This window comes from Astyanax mexicanus, chromosome 2 (genome assembly GCF_023375975.1).
Source record: "Astyanax mexicanus isolate ESR-SI-001 chromosome 2, AstMex3_surface, whole genome shotgun sequence".
Taxonomy (NCBI): Eukaryota; Metazoa; Chordata; class Actinopteri; order Characiformes; family Acestrorhamphidae; genus Astyanax; species Astyanax mexicanus.
The window spans coordinates 57,074,749-57,091,854 of record NC_064409.1 but is presented as its reverse complement, the minus strand read 5'-3'; the positions used below and the strand labels follow the sequence as shown (position 1 = coordinate 57,091,854).

The 17,106-nt window shown below is 35.3% G+C and overlaps 1 long non-coding RNA gene across 2 annotated transcripts in view; it reads left to right on the top strand.

The window, feature by feature from the left end:
- The first annotated feature begins 317 nt into the window (after positions 1–317).
- Positions 318–17,106, top strand: part of LOC111193101 (uncharacterized) — a 130,145-nt gene continuing 113,356 nt past the window's right edge. Inside the window, exons 1-5 of one of the 2 annotated variants that reach the window (XR_007437841.1) lie at positions 318–427; positions 4,012–4,147; positions 4,237–4,302; positions 10,684–10,753; positions 11,140–11,237. This is a non-coding gene — a long non-coding RNA (uncharacterized LOC111193101). Of the gene's footprint in view, positions 428–651; positions 726–4,011; positions 4,148–4,236; positions 4,303–10,683; positions 10,754–11,139; positions 11,238–17,106 lie in introns of those variants that run through there. The other variant, XR_007437842.1, reaches the window with a different exon arrangement.

The following is a 17,106-nucleotide window of genomic DNA, read 5'->3' as shown; positions in this document are numbered from 1 at the left end:
AGTTTGAATCAGTTTTCAAAAAGATTAGAATCTGTTGAAAAGTACTTTCGAATCTTCAGAAAATCTTTAGAAATCTTTAGAAAAGACTACTTTTCTAAAGATTCGAATCATTTTTGAAAACTGATTCGAATCTTTAGAAAAACAGTTTGAATCAGTTTTCAAAAAGATTTGAATCAGTTTTTTTTTTCAAAAAGTTTCGAATTTGTAGAAAAGTACTTTGAATCAGTTTTCAAAAAGATTCGAATCTGTAGAAAACTAGTTTGAATCAGTTTTCAAAAAGATTCAAATTTAGGTTGAATCTTTTTGGAATCTTTTAACATTTTTTACTGTTAACTCCTCATAAGGGGTTGGATTCAAATAAGTTTAATTTCTGTATGTGTAAATTCAGTGTATATATCACTACTCCACTCCTTACACATTTTAACAGGTGAGTGTAGCCTTCAAAATAAACAAACCAACATATATTTGGTATTTATATATTTACTGTTTAAGGTGGAAGGAACACTTCTAATAAGCCAGTGTTGGTGTAATTGTGTGAAAATAGAGGCAGCTTTTAAGGTGGCACAGAAACATTGAAGAATTCAACTAATCATTTGACGAATAGAATTAAAAAGGGAAAAATGATCACGTTTAGACTGCTGTTCCCTGCGAAATTTTTCAGCGTTTAGAGCCCTTTAGCACTAACTAGTATTATGCTAATATCCGATAGCGTGCAGCTTCCTGTGGTGCGTATTCACATTTCATAGCAGAACCAAAAATTTCCCCTCTGTTTTGCAGTTTACAGGGATTCCTAATATTTGCTCTGGGATGTTATAGCAAGCCAATGTTGTCTGATAACATTTTAGGAGCCGCCTAACTCAGTAAATAGCTAGCACTTTCAAAGGTCTGGAAGATGTTTGGTGTTGTGCTTGTGTGCTTGTCGGTTCTCTATTTGGGTGCTTTTCCATTTTATGTTTGTATACTTGTATACAGAAAAACTGAGACATAACCATTTAGTTTTAACTTTTTGTTTCATTGTTGTTTGCTAAACTGGGCATATCTTCTTTAAACGTTGTTAGCTATCCAATTTGCTTTGCTTTCTCCCGTTATCAACAAAATCACTTAATCTATACCATGCCATAAATATACAGCTCTGAGACCACTTCAGTTTCTGAATCAGTTTCTCTGATTTTGATATTTATAGGTATATTTTTTAATAAAATGAACACGGTTATTTTATTCTATAAACTACAGACAACATTTCTCCCAAATTTCAAATAAAAATATTGTCATTTAGAGCATTTATTTGCAGAAAATGAGAAATGGCTGAAATAACAAAAAGACACAGAGCTTTCAGACCTCGAATAATACAAAGAAAACAAGTTCATATTCATGTAGTTTTATGAGTTCAGAAAAGAATATTTGGTGGAATAACCCTGGTTTTTAATCACAGTTGTCATGCATCTTTGCATGTTCTCCTCCACCAGTCTTACACACTGCTTTTGGATAACTTGATGCCACTGTATTATTATAGTGGTTTCATTAGACAGTTCTTGATCTCTAAATTGCTTGTGCATTTAAATCACAGCTCTTGGCTTTACTGGTTGCTAGAATGTAATCTTGGTATAAGTTCCTATGCATAGTCTTTATCTGTTCATCAGGTTAGATGTGGATGATATGCCAGAAATATAGCATCTCCATAGTTTAGGAAGCATTCATACAGGATACACAATGTTTTACAATAGTGTAATTTGGTATAGAGACAGTGTCTGCACATTTGAAAGTACTGTAAAGCACATTGAGCCCAGAAAGCTTTTATTCAACGTTTTACTCACTTCACTGCTTTTAAATCCATTTAACCAGAGTATTTGGTGCTCTCTTTATCATAACCATACACATTATTACTGAAAAATAAAATCAGAAATGCATAGTGTGCCATCTTGATCTATTACATTTAAATTAAGTTTTTAAACTAAAATTAAATAGATTTTATTTATGTTGCCCAGCGTTAGATATCAATCAATACGAGTCTGTTTAAACTGTAAAGTTTACCAGTGTGTGGCAGTGTTACAACACAGTTACCTTTTGCTAAAAATTCCCATTGAGGGTCTGTGTCATCACGTACTCCCCACTAGATGGCAGCATTTGACTAAATAAATCAGAGTGTCTGTTCTGACTGTTTCACATACTGTAGTTTATACTCGATCATCAGTGATTATAGTTGGCTCAGTATCAGTAGGATAGATATCATGGTAAAAAAAAACCACAAAATAAATTAATAAAAAAACATTTTATAGTAAATAAATAAATGAAATGATTATAGGAATAAAGTAAATGAAGTAAAAGGAAATTCTTATCACTACTATGTAGTATTTAAGGTGTTGCATCAATTTCAATTCAGAAATAAAATCCAGACCTGCTAACAAATTTACCAGAAATTGTTTAGATGGAATTAAATTAAATCATTTGTTTAAAAAAATTGATTATTTTTAATTTAGTAATTTTTAAATTAATTACTTGATTAGGAACACATATATCACATTGTCATATATATATAGTCATAAATATAATTACTCAACAGACAATTCTGTTCAGTTTAATTTATGTATATCAAATCTACAGTGATTCTCATATCACTGCAGAGTTTTCTCCACTCTCCACTCTTCTGTCACGCAGCACTCCGGTGGCCTCCAACAGTGAGATAATTAGGTGAGGACAACAACCTTCAAGGCATAAACCAAGCATGCTCTTGCGATCCAAACATAACAAAGGATTAGATGAAAATGGGTGTAGAAACAGACTAGAGTATATCCAAGCTTCCATTTTCTTTTTACTAATTCATTAAAGGTCAGCATTGTATCTGCTTTAATTTGTAATTTCATTAACAGTTAATTTGCATTAAACCAGAAATAAAGGGAACATGCAAGATATTGTACATTTTTAAAATGATGTATAAATAATGTAAATGTAAAAACATGTATTAAAGTACTTAAAAAAGTACTTCAATGCAACAAAACAGCCTTTAAAAAAGAAGATGCAACACAAAAAAACAGGTGCACACTACTGCAAATATTCTATCATCCCTTAATTTATGTGTGTGTGTGATGAAATCTATGATTTATTATTCTTGTCTTATTATCAAATGAGCTTCGTTCATGCTGCATGATGAGAACTAGCAATTAGGGTATGCAAATGAGCGAGGACTACAGCAAGCGTTCTGTAATTTCTTGACAGATGAACAAAGAGAAAAGTGCACGGAGCTCTTATGGCTTTGCGTCTGTATTTTTTAATCTTCCTGCATTTACTGCCTCATCATGCCCTGGTAGTGCTTTTACTAATGCATAGTTCAACTCTACTTTAGAGAAAGAATATTTTGATCTGGGCATGGGTGCATCTTTTTTGTGATTTTTTTTTGGCTAAACCAAACGTTGTTCTATAACACCCTGATACCTCAACTGTGTGCTTAGGATCACTCTTTATAATCTCTAATTAACACGCTGCTATTTGCACTGTCTGATCAAGCGTCCTCGCTAACTAAGAGATAATCCGATCAAATTGAAAGTTTACAATACCTTTTCATCTCTCAGTGTGCTGGTGTTTGCCTTGGCTTCATATTGGTATAATTCACAAATAGAGGCCAGTGTAGACTTTGAAGTCCGGGGGGTTGCATACAAATGTGTCTTTCCAAGTTCTGACACAGTTATTCAGTTATCCGGTGCGTTGGATTGTTGGCCTTGCCTTTCTCATTAACTAAAGCAAATTTACTTACTGAAGCACTGATGTGCTTTGAAGAAGATACAGCAAACAGTGGTAGTGATAGTAGATAACAGAGGCTCTGTGATATTTGTAGATCAATAGGGAAACCAGCGAGACCCCACCTAAGCTAACAGTGTCCAACTCTCTAGTACATACAGTGTACTTCCTTTATTTAATGAACTGACCTTTAACTGCTTAGACCTACATACAGCAAATACAATTATTGTATTTCCAGACTACTGTGCAGTAAAATATGTGTATGTGTGTTCTTTACAGATGCTACCTTGTACCGAGCTGCCTCTTGTCAAACATTTGGAGCACTGGAGTGTGTGTGTATAGATGTGCGGTGGAGAGATTGAGAGACAGAAAGAAAACAGATGTTCCGTGGGATTTGATTCACTTGACAATGGAAGTAAGTATCAGAGCCTCTCTCTCTCTCTATTTCTCTCTCTCTTTCAGTTAGTGTTCTAAATTTTTCAAAAGCAAACTTTCTTTTCACAGAGTCGGGGCATGAGTTCTGCACCAAAATGTTTGATGTTCTTCTCATCTGGAGCAGAGCGAGATGCAGTGAGTGCTTAATTTATGAGGACATAACAAGGAAGCTATTAAGCAAACATATTTCCCAGCTTCAACTGGCATGAAAGAAGCACTCAGGGCAAGAAAGCCAGTAGTTTGGTTTTCAAAAGATAATTGCCTAAATGTTTACAAGTAACTGCTACTAAGAGATGAAATTGCAATAACAGCTTTAAGAATGCATCATCCAGTTTTGAAGAAAAAAAAATACCAAACAAAAACTGTCTGAAATGCTTGTGTGAAACACACAAATGTACAAATGTACCTAGAGTGAAGGTGACACACAATTTTGAAGGGAGGGTGCTCCGTTTTGTTCTCTTTTCTTTCTCATAGAAATCTCTCTTTTTCTTTCTTTTTCTTGAATAACAAGAGGCTATAACCCATTTGTGCACCAGTATGGCAGAATAGAATATCCAATTTCCACAAGTGGAGCAGTGGGAAGTATTTAGGCTACTTGAAGTATATCTCTTAATGAGAAAAGACAAAAAGGAATCCATGTGCATGTTTTATGCAATCTGTTTCTGGGTGCACATGAATAATTATTTATGATCGCGAAGCCCTAAAAGGAAGGCATGGAGCAAGAGAAAGAGAAAAAGAACCTGGTAAAAAATTTAAAAGGAGACGTTAAATGAATATTTAAGGGAAGATGAAATATTTAATGGAAACAAATGAGCAAAACATTTAAAGCAGCATGATAAATAATAGTGGGTTTCGTAAGGAAATCGCCCTCCCCCCACTACACACACACACACACACACACACACACACATATGCATGCATGCACACAGATACACTTCTTTGGGTGGAATCAAACAAGCAATCACTGGACACAGTTTTGCCACAAGGCCCTCAGAATTCATGCCACGCATAGGCTGGTGTCTGATCCCGGCCACGGCAATTTGTTTTCCATATGGCAGTCGTTAGAGGGGTTCGATGGGTCTGCAACTTAGCATGCGTGGCCTGGCACATTGCAGAGGAATATTAGCTTTTTGTCCAGAGCCGTTTGGATGGATGCCATAGGCCAGTCAGGATTTAATGCCTCCGCTGGTCTACAAGTCCCGGGCAGGACGTTGGCATCGGCAAATGGGAAAGATTATATATATTTTTTTATGCCAGACGAGGACATTACATTAGGAAACTAAATGAACTCAGAAAAGTAAAGCATAGGGTATAGTTCAATTTCACACAAAAAATAATATATATATGTATATATATATATATATATATATATATATATATATATATATATATATATATATATATATATATATATATATATATATATATATATATATTCTATTTCAAGACATTGTCCAGAATTCTTATTCATTCATTCATCATAAAATTCTGTGTATTTTAACATGTTATGTACACCTTTATGCTATGTTCTATGCATTGATTTGGGGGGCGGTGGGCTTGGATTGAAATGGTTTGTTTCTTCTAATGTTGTGTTTCTCAGAAAATCTATAAACAATATCAGTAACAGCTGCCAGATTCCAAATATTTTAAAACAGCAAAGACAGAGATGAGAAAGTATTTGTTTATAAGTACAGCTTTAATAATACATTCTAATTCTTATTTCCTCAGGATAACACTTATGATGTCTATCTTCTGAGTAAGGCTAAACACTGGCCGTTGTGCTCATGGCAAGTCCATGTAATTTTTCTATGTTTTTATGCGGCCTGATAGTGGGTGCCAGATGGATAGGACACTCAATCTCTGAAGATGTGCAGACATCTAACATTTCTTGATGTGTCTCAAGTGTAATGAGAATGAGAAATTGAAGGCATTACTACCCACAGTGGACAGGGCAGTGGGTAGCAATGATTATGTCTGGTGGCATCTGGCTATTATTGTCACATCCACGATCCAAATTTGAAATTGCTGTAACTCCAACTAACTGTCGTAACATTTATATATATGTTTTTTATGTTGGTAGTTCTATATCATTAAACAAAATTCTCAGATTTAGAGCATGTTTTGTACTGTACATGTACTGCCACTGGCTCCAGCAGTGCCTTTACCAGCCAGGCTTGTTTTCATGTTGAGTCTAGTTTCTGAACCCTAAAGGCTGCTGGTGCATTTCTGATTAGTACTTATACGCAAGTCATCTGAGCTTTAGGGAGCTGCGGGGTTACTGCAGATGTTTCCTTGACAAATCCACTTTACTCATGGTCTCCAGCATCAAAATCAGGGTTTTTCAGAGGTTTGACACTGGACACAAGACTGGAGTTTTTCCAATCAACACTTGAAGTAATTAGTACACTACTAATACTAATTTCCTTTACTAACACAGTTAAACTAAATGCATTTGCTAGAAAACAATGGCAATGTCATGTCATACCTCTTTCCATGTATTTGGGCAATAGACTAAGCTAAATGCCCTTTAATTGTGCTATTCTTTTACTGTAATCATGCATCTGTGTATTATGAACGTCTTTATGTTTTAAAATAACAAATAACAAGCTCTGTTACACATGAGCAGGTACTGCCTACACAAAGGTGATAACATCATCACACCCCTTATTTAAGATCGTAATTTCTTGGCACCAGTCACTGGCCTCTTGTTTAATTTCCATTTTTCCAGATCTGAAAATAATTAAATCAGCAAACAAATAATTAATTGAGTCAATGAGAACAATTAGTTCAAAGACGCCTTTGAGAATTGGCTGTGCATAGTGAATTGGTTAATTATCATACTACAAAATAATTGAGTGGAGCAAGTGCTCTGGCTGCTTCCCGTAGGTGTGCGTGTATGTGTGTGTATGTGTGGTTTTTTGTGCACATGTTTGTGAGTGAACGATTGACTGACATTTCTAAATGGAATTATTTTTTGTTTTTTGCTTAGATGCTTACATCCTGTTATTTTTATATATTATATTTAGGACGCAGTGATTTCTGCAATACATAGACAAAGAACATGGGCAGAGTCACTGAATGGAGACATGGAGAAGATTTCAGATATAAACATGAAAATGCATGGAATTTGGAAATAAAAGTGAGATTATTATTATTTTTGTTAGTGTTGTTGCGCTCTGGTCTGAGTCTGGTCTTGGTCTCAAACCTGCACCTGATTTATTTCTTTATTATGTAAAGTGAAGCACAGCTTGGATCACAGGCTGCAGCATTTTACAAATATCAGTACATCAAATAACATTTACATTTGCTTATTTTAAAAAAAGAAAAAACATTTTATTTCAAATTTTATCACATTTTCTCCCCAATTTGGAAGGCTAAGTACCCCACCCACTCATTAGGACTTTCCTTATCGCAAGTAAAGACCCCAACACCAGGAGGGTGAAGGCTAGCACGTGTGAAGTCGGCCACTGCCTCTTTTTGAACTGCTACTGATGCAGCATCACTGTGTAACCAGCACACATGAAGGAAATCCCAGCTCTGATACATCAGATAATTAAAAGATTTCAGGAATGTTAGACTGTAACATTACAGAAAATATGTTGCAGGAATTTTCTGAAAACCTGTGACATAATAGTAGTTTGCAACGTTTTGTTAGAACGTTTCACAGCTTTACAAATCTAAACATTATGGAAAGTGGAAAGGTACTATTCAAAATAAACATATATATATATATATACACACACACAACATTCCAACAAGAATGTTAACTATAACATTCAGAAAATGTTATGCTAACAGGAAATTGTTAGCTTGGTTACAGATGTACAAATGTACTACGAATGACGTGGAGAGAAAATGCCATCTAAAGTGCCAAAGTCACCTTTTTCCTTAATGAATTCAATCTGTTTCTCTGATCATTTAAGCAAATATAACACTTAAATGCATATGTACTTACATGTTTTTCAGGTCTTTTACTTCATACACTGTCAACACAAAATTGTCTAAAACCACATGTATTTGCCAGGTTCTGCTAGTGTGTCTTCTGTGATTTTCTCTCCTTCATTAAATATGTTTTATTCATCTGACTTTAAAATTCTAAGTAAAATTGTTGTGCAAAGCAATTGCTACAATAAAATACATCAATTAACTTAAATTACAGTTTAGACATAACAAAAACATTTAAGTGTACTTATCTACATTTTTTAAGGTTTTCAGTAAACATTACTTCATAAATTTAAGGCAATTAATTACATAAATAAATTGAATGCAATTTATTCAGGCTTACAGTGTATTATATTTTATTGTTTATATGTTATTGTTTTGTTTTCTATTTGTTTTTTATTATTGTTATCTCTATAATTATCATTGTTATTATTACCATTGCTACAAATCTGATCAGACTAAAAATAGAAAAAAAATTAAATTAAATTAAATTTTGTAAATGTTTGAGCACCAATAAACTTTCTTGTGGCTGCTAATGCTTTACAGCACTGCCTCAGCTGTTAGATTGATTTCTGTTTACCTCTATTACAGCATATAACTCAGGTGACTGGCACTGACCCGGGACAAAAGCGATGTGCTGGCACCTGTGTTTAACTCTTTTATAATGCGTGCTGAAGGTTGTGGCACTAATGTCAGTGACCTGTGTGGCCCATCCATCAAGACATGCGTGTGTGCTGACAGCGCGGTGCGTCTGGGGCCTCGCAGGATTCTGCTCGGGCTGCAGCGCGGAGCAGAGCGATGAGAGACGTCGCTCTAACCCCGCCTGCAGTCCGACACCATTACCCCTGTGACTTATGGAGGATCGGCCCTGACTGAACACTGTTGTTCCCCCTGGTGGGCAGCTCGGCGGACACAGCCTTTCACGTTCTGTTAGCGTGCTCATGGCTCTAGTGGAAGAACGGGGCTCTCTTTTGTTCCTCCATCTTCACAGCCATGGCGAGCTCATCAGTCTTCCCTGTCTGGCTACAGGGGTTGGCTGTTTCAGCAGGCATTAGGCTACAGTGCAAGGCTTTGCTCAGTCTGAGGTAAAAATAATCCACCTCCACCCCTTTCCCCAGTGGTTTAACACTCAGCTGCACGTTTCGTTTACTGTAAGCAGTAAAAGCAGTTTCCCCCCTCGCCTCGATATATTTAAGGAAAGTGGTTTGTATTTGCATGATCTGTGGTCCAGCAGGGTCAGTTACACTGCTTTTAAATTCTATTGCCTTCTGAAGGGCGCTTTAATAATAATGCATCCCTTTTCATACCTGAGGGTTTTGCTCGACTGAATGCGTAATTGGTAATTGAAAGACTTCTTTAAGCGTGCTGTTATCTGCTACTTCCTGTTGAATACTAGAAGCTGCATTAACCTCCTCAGTCCTTATTGGATTCAGAGTAAGGCTGGCAACTCCCAAAAGGTTTGGCCTTCTTTTTTAGCTTTCTGCCTAATTAATGCATCACCACAATTTCCTCCAAATGCCTCTCTCCCTGTCTAACCTTGTAGCAGAGAAATAGACTTTTCCTGCTCACATTAACAGTCCTCAGAGACTTTTCACATGCTACTGCTAATCATATTACGGTGGGCAGCAATTCAAGCTTTTCCTGTTTTTTCCACAAGGCTCTTTATCCACTTTGTATCTCTAAAGTACTTTCCATGGCCAGTGTTTTTGTGTTTTTCATTTGTTTAAAAACATTTTATAATAAATTTTCTTTATTTCTATTCATTGTAGACAGTGGGATATCAAATGATTTTGGAGATGTTACAGGAGATTCCACAACATGTTTTAAGGGGTGCAAGAAAATATGTTAAAAAAAAAATATATTGCAAAATTTGCAATACTGTTTCTCAAAACCACTGTAAACACTGTATAGTTTTTAAATTAACACGATGTGGGCTGCGGGTTGTAAGCTACTCAATGTCAGATTTCTTACTTTCATAATTCAGGATCAGAGTAATCTACAGACATCATAGCAGAAGCCAATTGCCATCTGTCATCAACTTTTAGTGAGTAATCCAGCTCAAAGAAATGTACCATCTCTTCTAGTCTTAGTGTGGATGGGGGGTGCTCCAATATGTAATAACATATAAGTTCATACCAGTTTCAAATGTCCTCTGAGCAAATTATTTAAATTTCAGAACTAAAGTCCTGAGCCTGGATAATACTAATACATTAATACGTTACAAATTAAACTATAACTGTTTTTTATTCTTTTGGACTACTGTCAGGTTTTATGAAAAACCTTATGATAAAAATCTCCATAAAAAATTGAATTTATGCTAAAAAAAACACTAGATTATTAATCTATTTAGATGTTAACTTTTTATAGTCTTTACAGGTTAATGTAAAAATAGACAAAGATGTATAGTATATAATAAATTTTAATTTAAAACATGGTCCAGTTCATATAAATATGTAATATTTACAGTTTGAATAAAGACACTTGAGTAGCCTACGATCTCCTGAAAATTTGTTTTATAATTTGTAAGAAAAAATATATGTATGTCTATTCATTTTTTAATCTGCTTCTTACTAGTGAAAGTGGTGGTGGGTCTGGAGCCTACATGGAAACACTGGACACAAAGCAGGAATGACTCCTGGACATGGTACTACACACCCACATTCACTCACACCAAGGGTTCAGTTTAGTATAGCCAATTCCAATTATACACTTAAAAATAACTATTAATGACTATCTTATTAGATATTGAATTAAAAAAAGACATTTTATGTATTCCTAGTGCTGAAAGCATTTCATAAACATAATTATTTCATTGTATTGTTTGGGCTTTGTTGGCCACGGGTTTCAGCTCCTAAATGATGTCCCTGAACTCTAATGGACTAGAGCCTAAACAGGACAAACAGGGCAAAAGCTCTACTGAAGCGGCTCATATGTTAATTACCATTAGCCGGTAAACATGGCAAGTTGCAGGAAAACAGTGGCCAGGAGCATATGCCAAGTTAATGCCTGATGTTTCCTAATTATGTCCAGTGCCCACAGGGCGGCTGGCCGGATCACTGATCTGCAGATGCCTCAGAGGAGCGAGTGACTCACAGACCCGGCTCATTTCTCCTAGCCTGACACCAAATGTAAGTGAAGGTGAATCTCACTTTAATTTACAGGCCAGCCTGGGGTATAAACCTTAAGTCAGATTTTTACTACTCCGCAAGACAGAGAGACATACACTAGTTGTTAAACCACGAGTGCCATGTAGTATTTTAACCTGAGCTCATAAAGCAGAATAATGGCAGTGTTTGCCTCGATAAGACAACTGTCACGGCACACAGTTCAGATAGATGTCCTGCCTTCACTCTTATGGACCTAATGTGCAGGGTAGGGCAGTGTGGAGTAGGACACTGCAGCTTTTCCCCTTTGGCTCTGCCATCCAAAAACTTCATTACACCGATTCAGCATTTTTAAAATGTGCTACTTAATTTTTTTCCATTTATGGCCCACGTAATTAAAATTTCCGGCCCTGCGACCTGGGATCATTCTGTAGGATAATGAATGGGCTGAGGGCATGAGCAGAGTAGACTCCCGCCTGCCCTCTGAAAGCTAGCAGCTCCCCGCACTGTCAAGGTTAACTAGACACCAGCAGACAGAATAGTGAGAAAATTAAGAACAATGAACTGTGTCTTATATTTTATAAACCCTGAAAGCAATGTTGAGGGATTTTTTTAATGATCTAAAGTAGCAAAAAAATATATTATAACAACTACTTATGCTTAGTTTTAAACACTTTAAAATGACTTTACTAAAGAAAAAAAAGAAAAGAAAGGAAAAGAAAAAAGTGCACTTAAGAAAACTTAAAGATGATATACTACATATAAACTGTTTTTCATATATGTTGTTTTTGCATCTCTATAGTGTGTACAATATTGTGTGCCAAGGCCATTTAAACCATTTATGTGTTAAAAAACACAATACATATATGAAACATTATATACCACTATAGTATATACAAAAAAAACCCCAATTAAACACAATTTGGTATCTTTTAAAAAAGTCCAAGTCATTTTAAAGCATTTATATTTGTTCATACTTCAAGGGGGTTCCTAGCATATAATAGAATATAATATAGAATTACAAGATTAAAAGCACGGTTTTGGTGCGACAGTGCTGCAATGTTGATTGAAATTGAACAAGAATGAACAAAAAGAAAAAAAACAAATAGTTGACATTGTGACAGGGTTGTAAAATGTTAATTTCCAATACATCCCCAGTGCTTTAACCACTGTGTACATTTTGTTCCGATTCATGCACTGAAGAACTGATTATCCAAACCAGGTAACGAATTATTTATTACAAATAATATTGAGCTTTTATAAAAAAAAATATGTCTGTACACTGTATACATATATATATACTAGTATTTACAGATGGAAAATACAACATATATGATAAAAGTTCATCGTCATACATATGTCATCCTTTACATAATTGATAATATGGCTTCATCTGTAAACTAAAGGTGTATTGGGACTTAAATAGCAAATGTGATGCAAAATTAAATATGGATATGTATTCATTGAGCAAACTCCTCCCAAAGTTTGGAACCCTGAGAGGTTTGTTGATCTCGGGTCTCCTTGTTCGAGAATCTTCGCTTTGTGTGAGACACTATTGGGCTTGACATATTTCGACATGTTTCATGTTTCTCGGATTTGCCTTGACTTTCTGTAGCTATAAGAAAAACCCAGCTGTGTGAACAGATCCGTTTGAGGAATATCTATTGACAGGCATGTCTCTGTTGATGTAAAGTGGGTGATAAAGTGATGGTGAGGTAGCTAAACTTGCAATTGCACTCGCTGCCGTCTCTGTAATAAATGTTTTACTAATTGCAGAGGCATAATGCCAAATAAACAGCATAGGTGATTTCTCTCTTTTTCAAGCCTTATCCTGATTTTGTATTCCCATGAAGAATTCATCACACCCCGCTCAACCAAACAGTTCACGACCGCAGAAATCCGTATTCCTTTCTTTGAGGAAAAAAAGACAATCTTTTCTCTCTGGTTTTTCAGAGACCTCTCTCTGTATTTCAAGTCATTCTGACCTAAAAAGGTTGATCAAAGACTGTTGGAACTTCGCAGCCTGCAGCAAGCAATAAATTGGACCATTCGATGTTTTTGCACTGACAAATTATTCTCCTGAGTCCTAACATTCTTGGTAGCAACTCAATTAGCTGGAGACAGATGTAGGGAGTATTCAAAATTTAATGTTTAATAGATCTTTCAATATTTTATCATCCCTAGTCCTAGTTAGAATGGAAATGCTCAATTTTGTGAAAATAATAACTATTTGCTTATAATTCCCACATAAACTGGAAGTTTGTGCTGCGTGCGTGACAGCATCAGCTCTGCCCGAGCCTGTGCTCTCTGTTTAAATCCCTGCAGGCTATTCCACCGTGTTGAAGTGGCTCACAGCATCTCTCCTTTTATGTGGCTGTTAAAAGACAATATTTCTCCTTTTTCAGAGAGGATAGACTTTCTCCAGACACTATTCCCCCGGCTTTAGACGGAGATAATCAGAAAAAAAAGTTGTGGAAAAGTAACAAATCTAACAAGCTCTGACAAGACACATATTAACTTGCCTGTATTTCACACATATACACACATGTAGAGACACACACATAGTAATGTCATAGATAATATATTATTTTAAAATGGACTGTAGAAAAGTGTATATATACAAATTAGATATATAACTATACACACACACACGCATACATTTCACCCGGTATTTTAAACAAACAATGCACAGCCACATATATACCTATATATATATATCCAAATATTAGTTTACACCCTTTCTAATGAATGCTTTTTACTGTGCTTTAAGTAACACAGATGTGCAAATGAACAGGAACCTGTCTAGTCAGTAGGGCTCTCTTGAGAACATAAACATGAACCTAATGGCTGGCACCATACCTGATGCTAGATATTGGATAGAGGGGTAAAAATACCCCAGCATTGAGCTATAGAAAAGTCAAACTGTGTTTTCTGGTATGATGGTGCTCCATCCAGTACTTTTGGGAAAAAGTCTGGGATGAGTTGGGCATGAGGTGGGGTGGTGATCACCCAACATCCTGTACTTACTAACGCTCATGTCACTGAACGCAACCAAATCCTCACCTCACAGCAATGCTCCAACATCCGGTAAAAAGCTTTCCTTGGACAGTAGAGACAGTTACTCCAATAAAAGCAGGATAATTTAAGATTTAAGAAAAAATCGTGAATGCAAATACACCAATACTTTTGTCCATTTAGTGTGTGTGTGTGTGTGTGTCGAGTATCTATTTGAATACTAAAATATAAGCCATATTTATATCTTATTGCATGTATGTATATAAATATATATATATATATATATATATATATATATATATATATATATATATATATATATATATATATATATATATATTTTTTTTTTTTTACATATATTAGTATGTTATGTTAATATGTACTTCACATATTCAGTGGTACAGTATGCATCCAAATAAAAAGAAAACCTCCTTTCCTCACTGAATAAGACTTCCAAAGCATTACTATTTGATTTAATAGCGTTTGATTTAGACAGATGGATAAGCCATGCCTGTCAGTTTCTGCTGTCTGATTGGTTGTATAACCTCAGTTTGGGAAGATGTAAATAGATGACATGAGCCGGTTGAACAATGGGGCAGAAAGACTAATCACATCAAGATGTATATGTCAGTGTAACATATATGCATCATCCTCTCCCATCGATCACCCCGCCAAAGAGCCAAGGTTCCCGAATGACAGACAGATATGCTTAAACTCCTGTTGTTTTGGAAAGGGCATGTCATATTAACCCTTGGAAATGAAGTCGTCCCAGTGTGCTTGAAGCCAGGTTCTTAACAGTGACTGATTTGGGTGCTTTTCAAGCATCATTTGTCACAGATGGCTCTCCAGCAGTGCTGCCTGACATGGGGTTGTAACTGATCTTAATGTGTAAGAATGACAATCATTGAGATCCTTTTTAAAACATACAGCTGGGCAGGACAGCTACTTTTAGAATAGCATTTATATATTTTTATATTCCATATATATATATGTTGAAAAAGTGCACATTTTTCTAAAAAAAAAAAAAATTTGTAACACAATATGTGTCTACTGACAATTTGATCTAATTAAATTATTTTTTTTACAGGAATTTAATTAACCCTTATAACTCCAGTGATGCAAATGTGTAAAAAATGTGCATTAAATGTGTCAATTGACAAATGAAGAAAACACAGCAAAAATAAGCTGGGGTTTCAAGGTTAAACATCACACAACATTTTTTTTGCAATCTTTTTCACAGTCTTATTGCCTTATTCTTATTTCTAAAATTATGAAGCCCACTCCCAATAAATATCTAAATACATTTTTAAACGTACAGTATATTCAAGTCTAAAAAAATATTACAAAATGTATTTTAAATATCATAATATAATATTCTTGATTTCTTGGTTTTTAGTTTCTATTGTATTTATTTTACTATATTATTTTTTTGTAAAATTACATGTACTATAATTACCCCATCTAGTATACATTCTTCACTTTTAGAGCTATTAGCGTTAGTGTCATATTTAACATTAGTTTCATAGATCATAAACTATAACCTAGTGGGACTCCACAAGATATGCTAAATTAAACTTTCCAAAAAAAAAAAAAAATCAATAATTTCTGCATTTGACTTAATGATTGATTAATAAACATAGAGTTCAGTGAGTAAATAACCTTTTAAATAAAATACAATGCTGAGAGTTTATGCACTAAACAATAAGTTTTTGCTTATAAAAACAACAAATTACATTATAACAGGTGCAACTAAACATATCTTCAGTAAAAAGTAACAAAACGTAAAGTTTATTATTATTTATATTTATAGGACAGAATAACATATAAGTAACTTTACAGTACTGTGTACATGTAGAGCATAATATGTATCTAGTGTCGGCATTTGTAACCATAATGTTCTTCACTTTTAACATAACTGCTAAAATAAAAAAGAAGTCCATAAAATGAGTTACTTCAATGAGAGCAATAAATTATATTAGAGAGCGTGTGTGTGTGTGTGTGTGTGTGTGTGTGTGTGTGTTCCACAAACGTTCTGTGGAGAAAATTGCAGTGCAAACAACCAATTTACTACCCGGCTACAACAACATGATCCTTCTGTCTCAGAGGTTAAGTGGAATGCCAATAGAGTATTGACAAAATGTCACTTTCCCACTCAAAGCCTTTACTCACAGTCCACCATGCTTCCCTTTAAGAGCGTACACACGCGGCAAGAGCTGCCGGACACACGCCTGGATCACTCAGGGTCAAGCCATTCAGCATAGTGACAGTTGCTGTGCTTAGTGTTTCACAGTGTTTAACCTCAGACCTGCATCACCCTGGCTGTAAAAGAACAAACCTTACATACAGTATAAAGTAGCGCCCAGGCAGCTCTAATGTGCGTTATAATGAGCTAATCTAAGTTATTCTTTGCATTTATCTGCTGTGTTCTGAAATCTTTGACCCTTTTATATTGTGTCTCTGATTGTAGGAGCATCCTTTTATTGTTCCATTGTTCATTTCATGGCTTAGAAATGGGCCGGTGCAGGGTCTTTGGAGGAGTTGCAGAATTGCAGACTGCTCAATTTCTCTTCAGAGTGTGTCTCTCTGGCCTTTTTGTAATATGCAAAACCGTCGGATTTTAGCTGTGTATATGACCATGAGTGGGAATTGGCAGGACTATAAGGCTTTTATGGCTACACATTTGCTCAGTGGATCTGGGACTACCACTGCGCATAATTAACTACCAATGAAGTGTTCCCCAGAGTCGATCTGTCTGCTTTATTAACAAAGTAATGCAGTTATGCTTTAATTGGCCTTTTTATTGTTAGGGAAATTAGATGAAATGATAGAGCACATGGTTAAGGAAAAGAGACAATTAATGGTGGCTGTGTCCATTAGA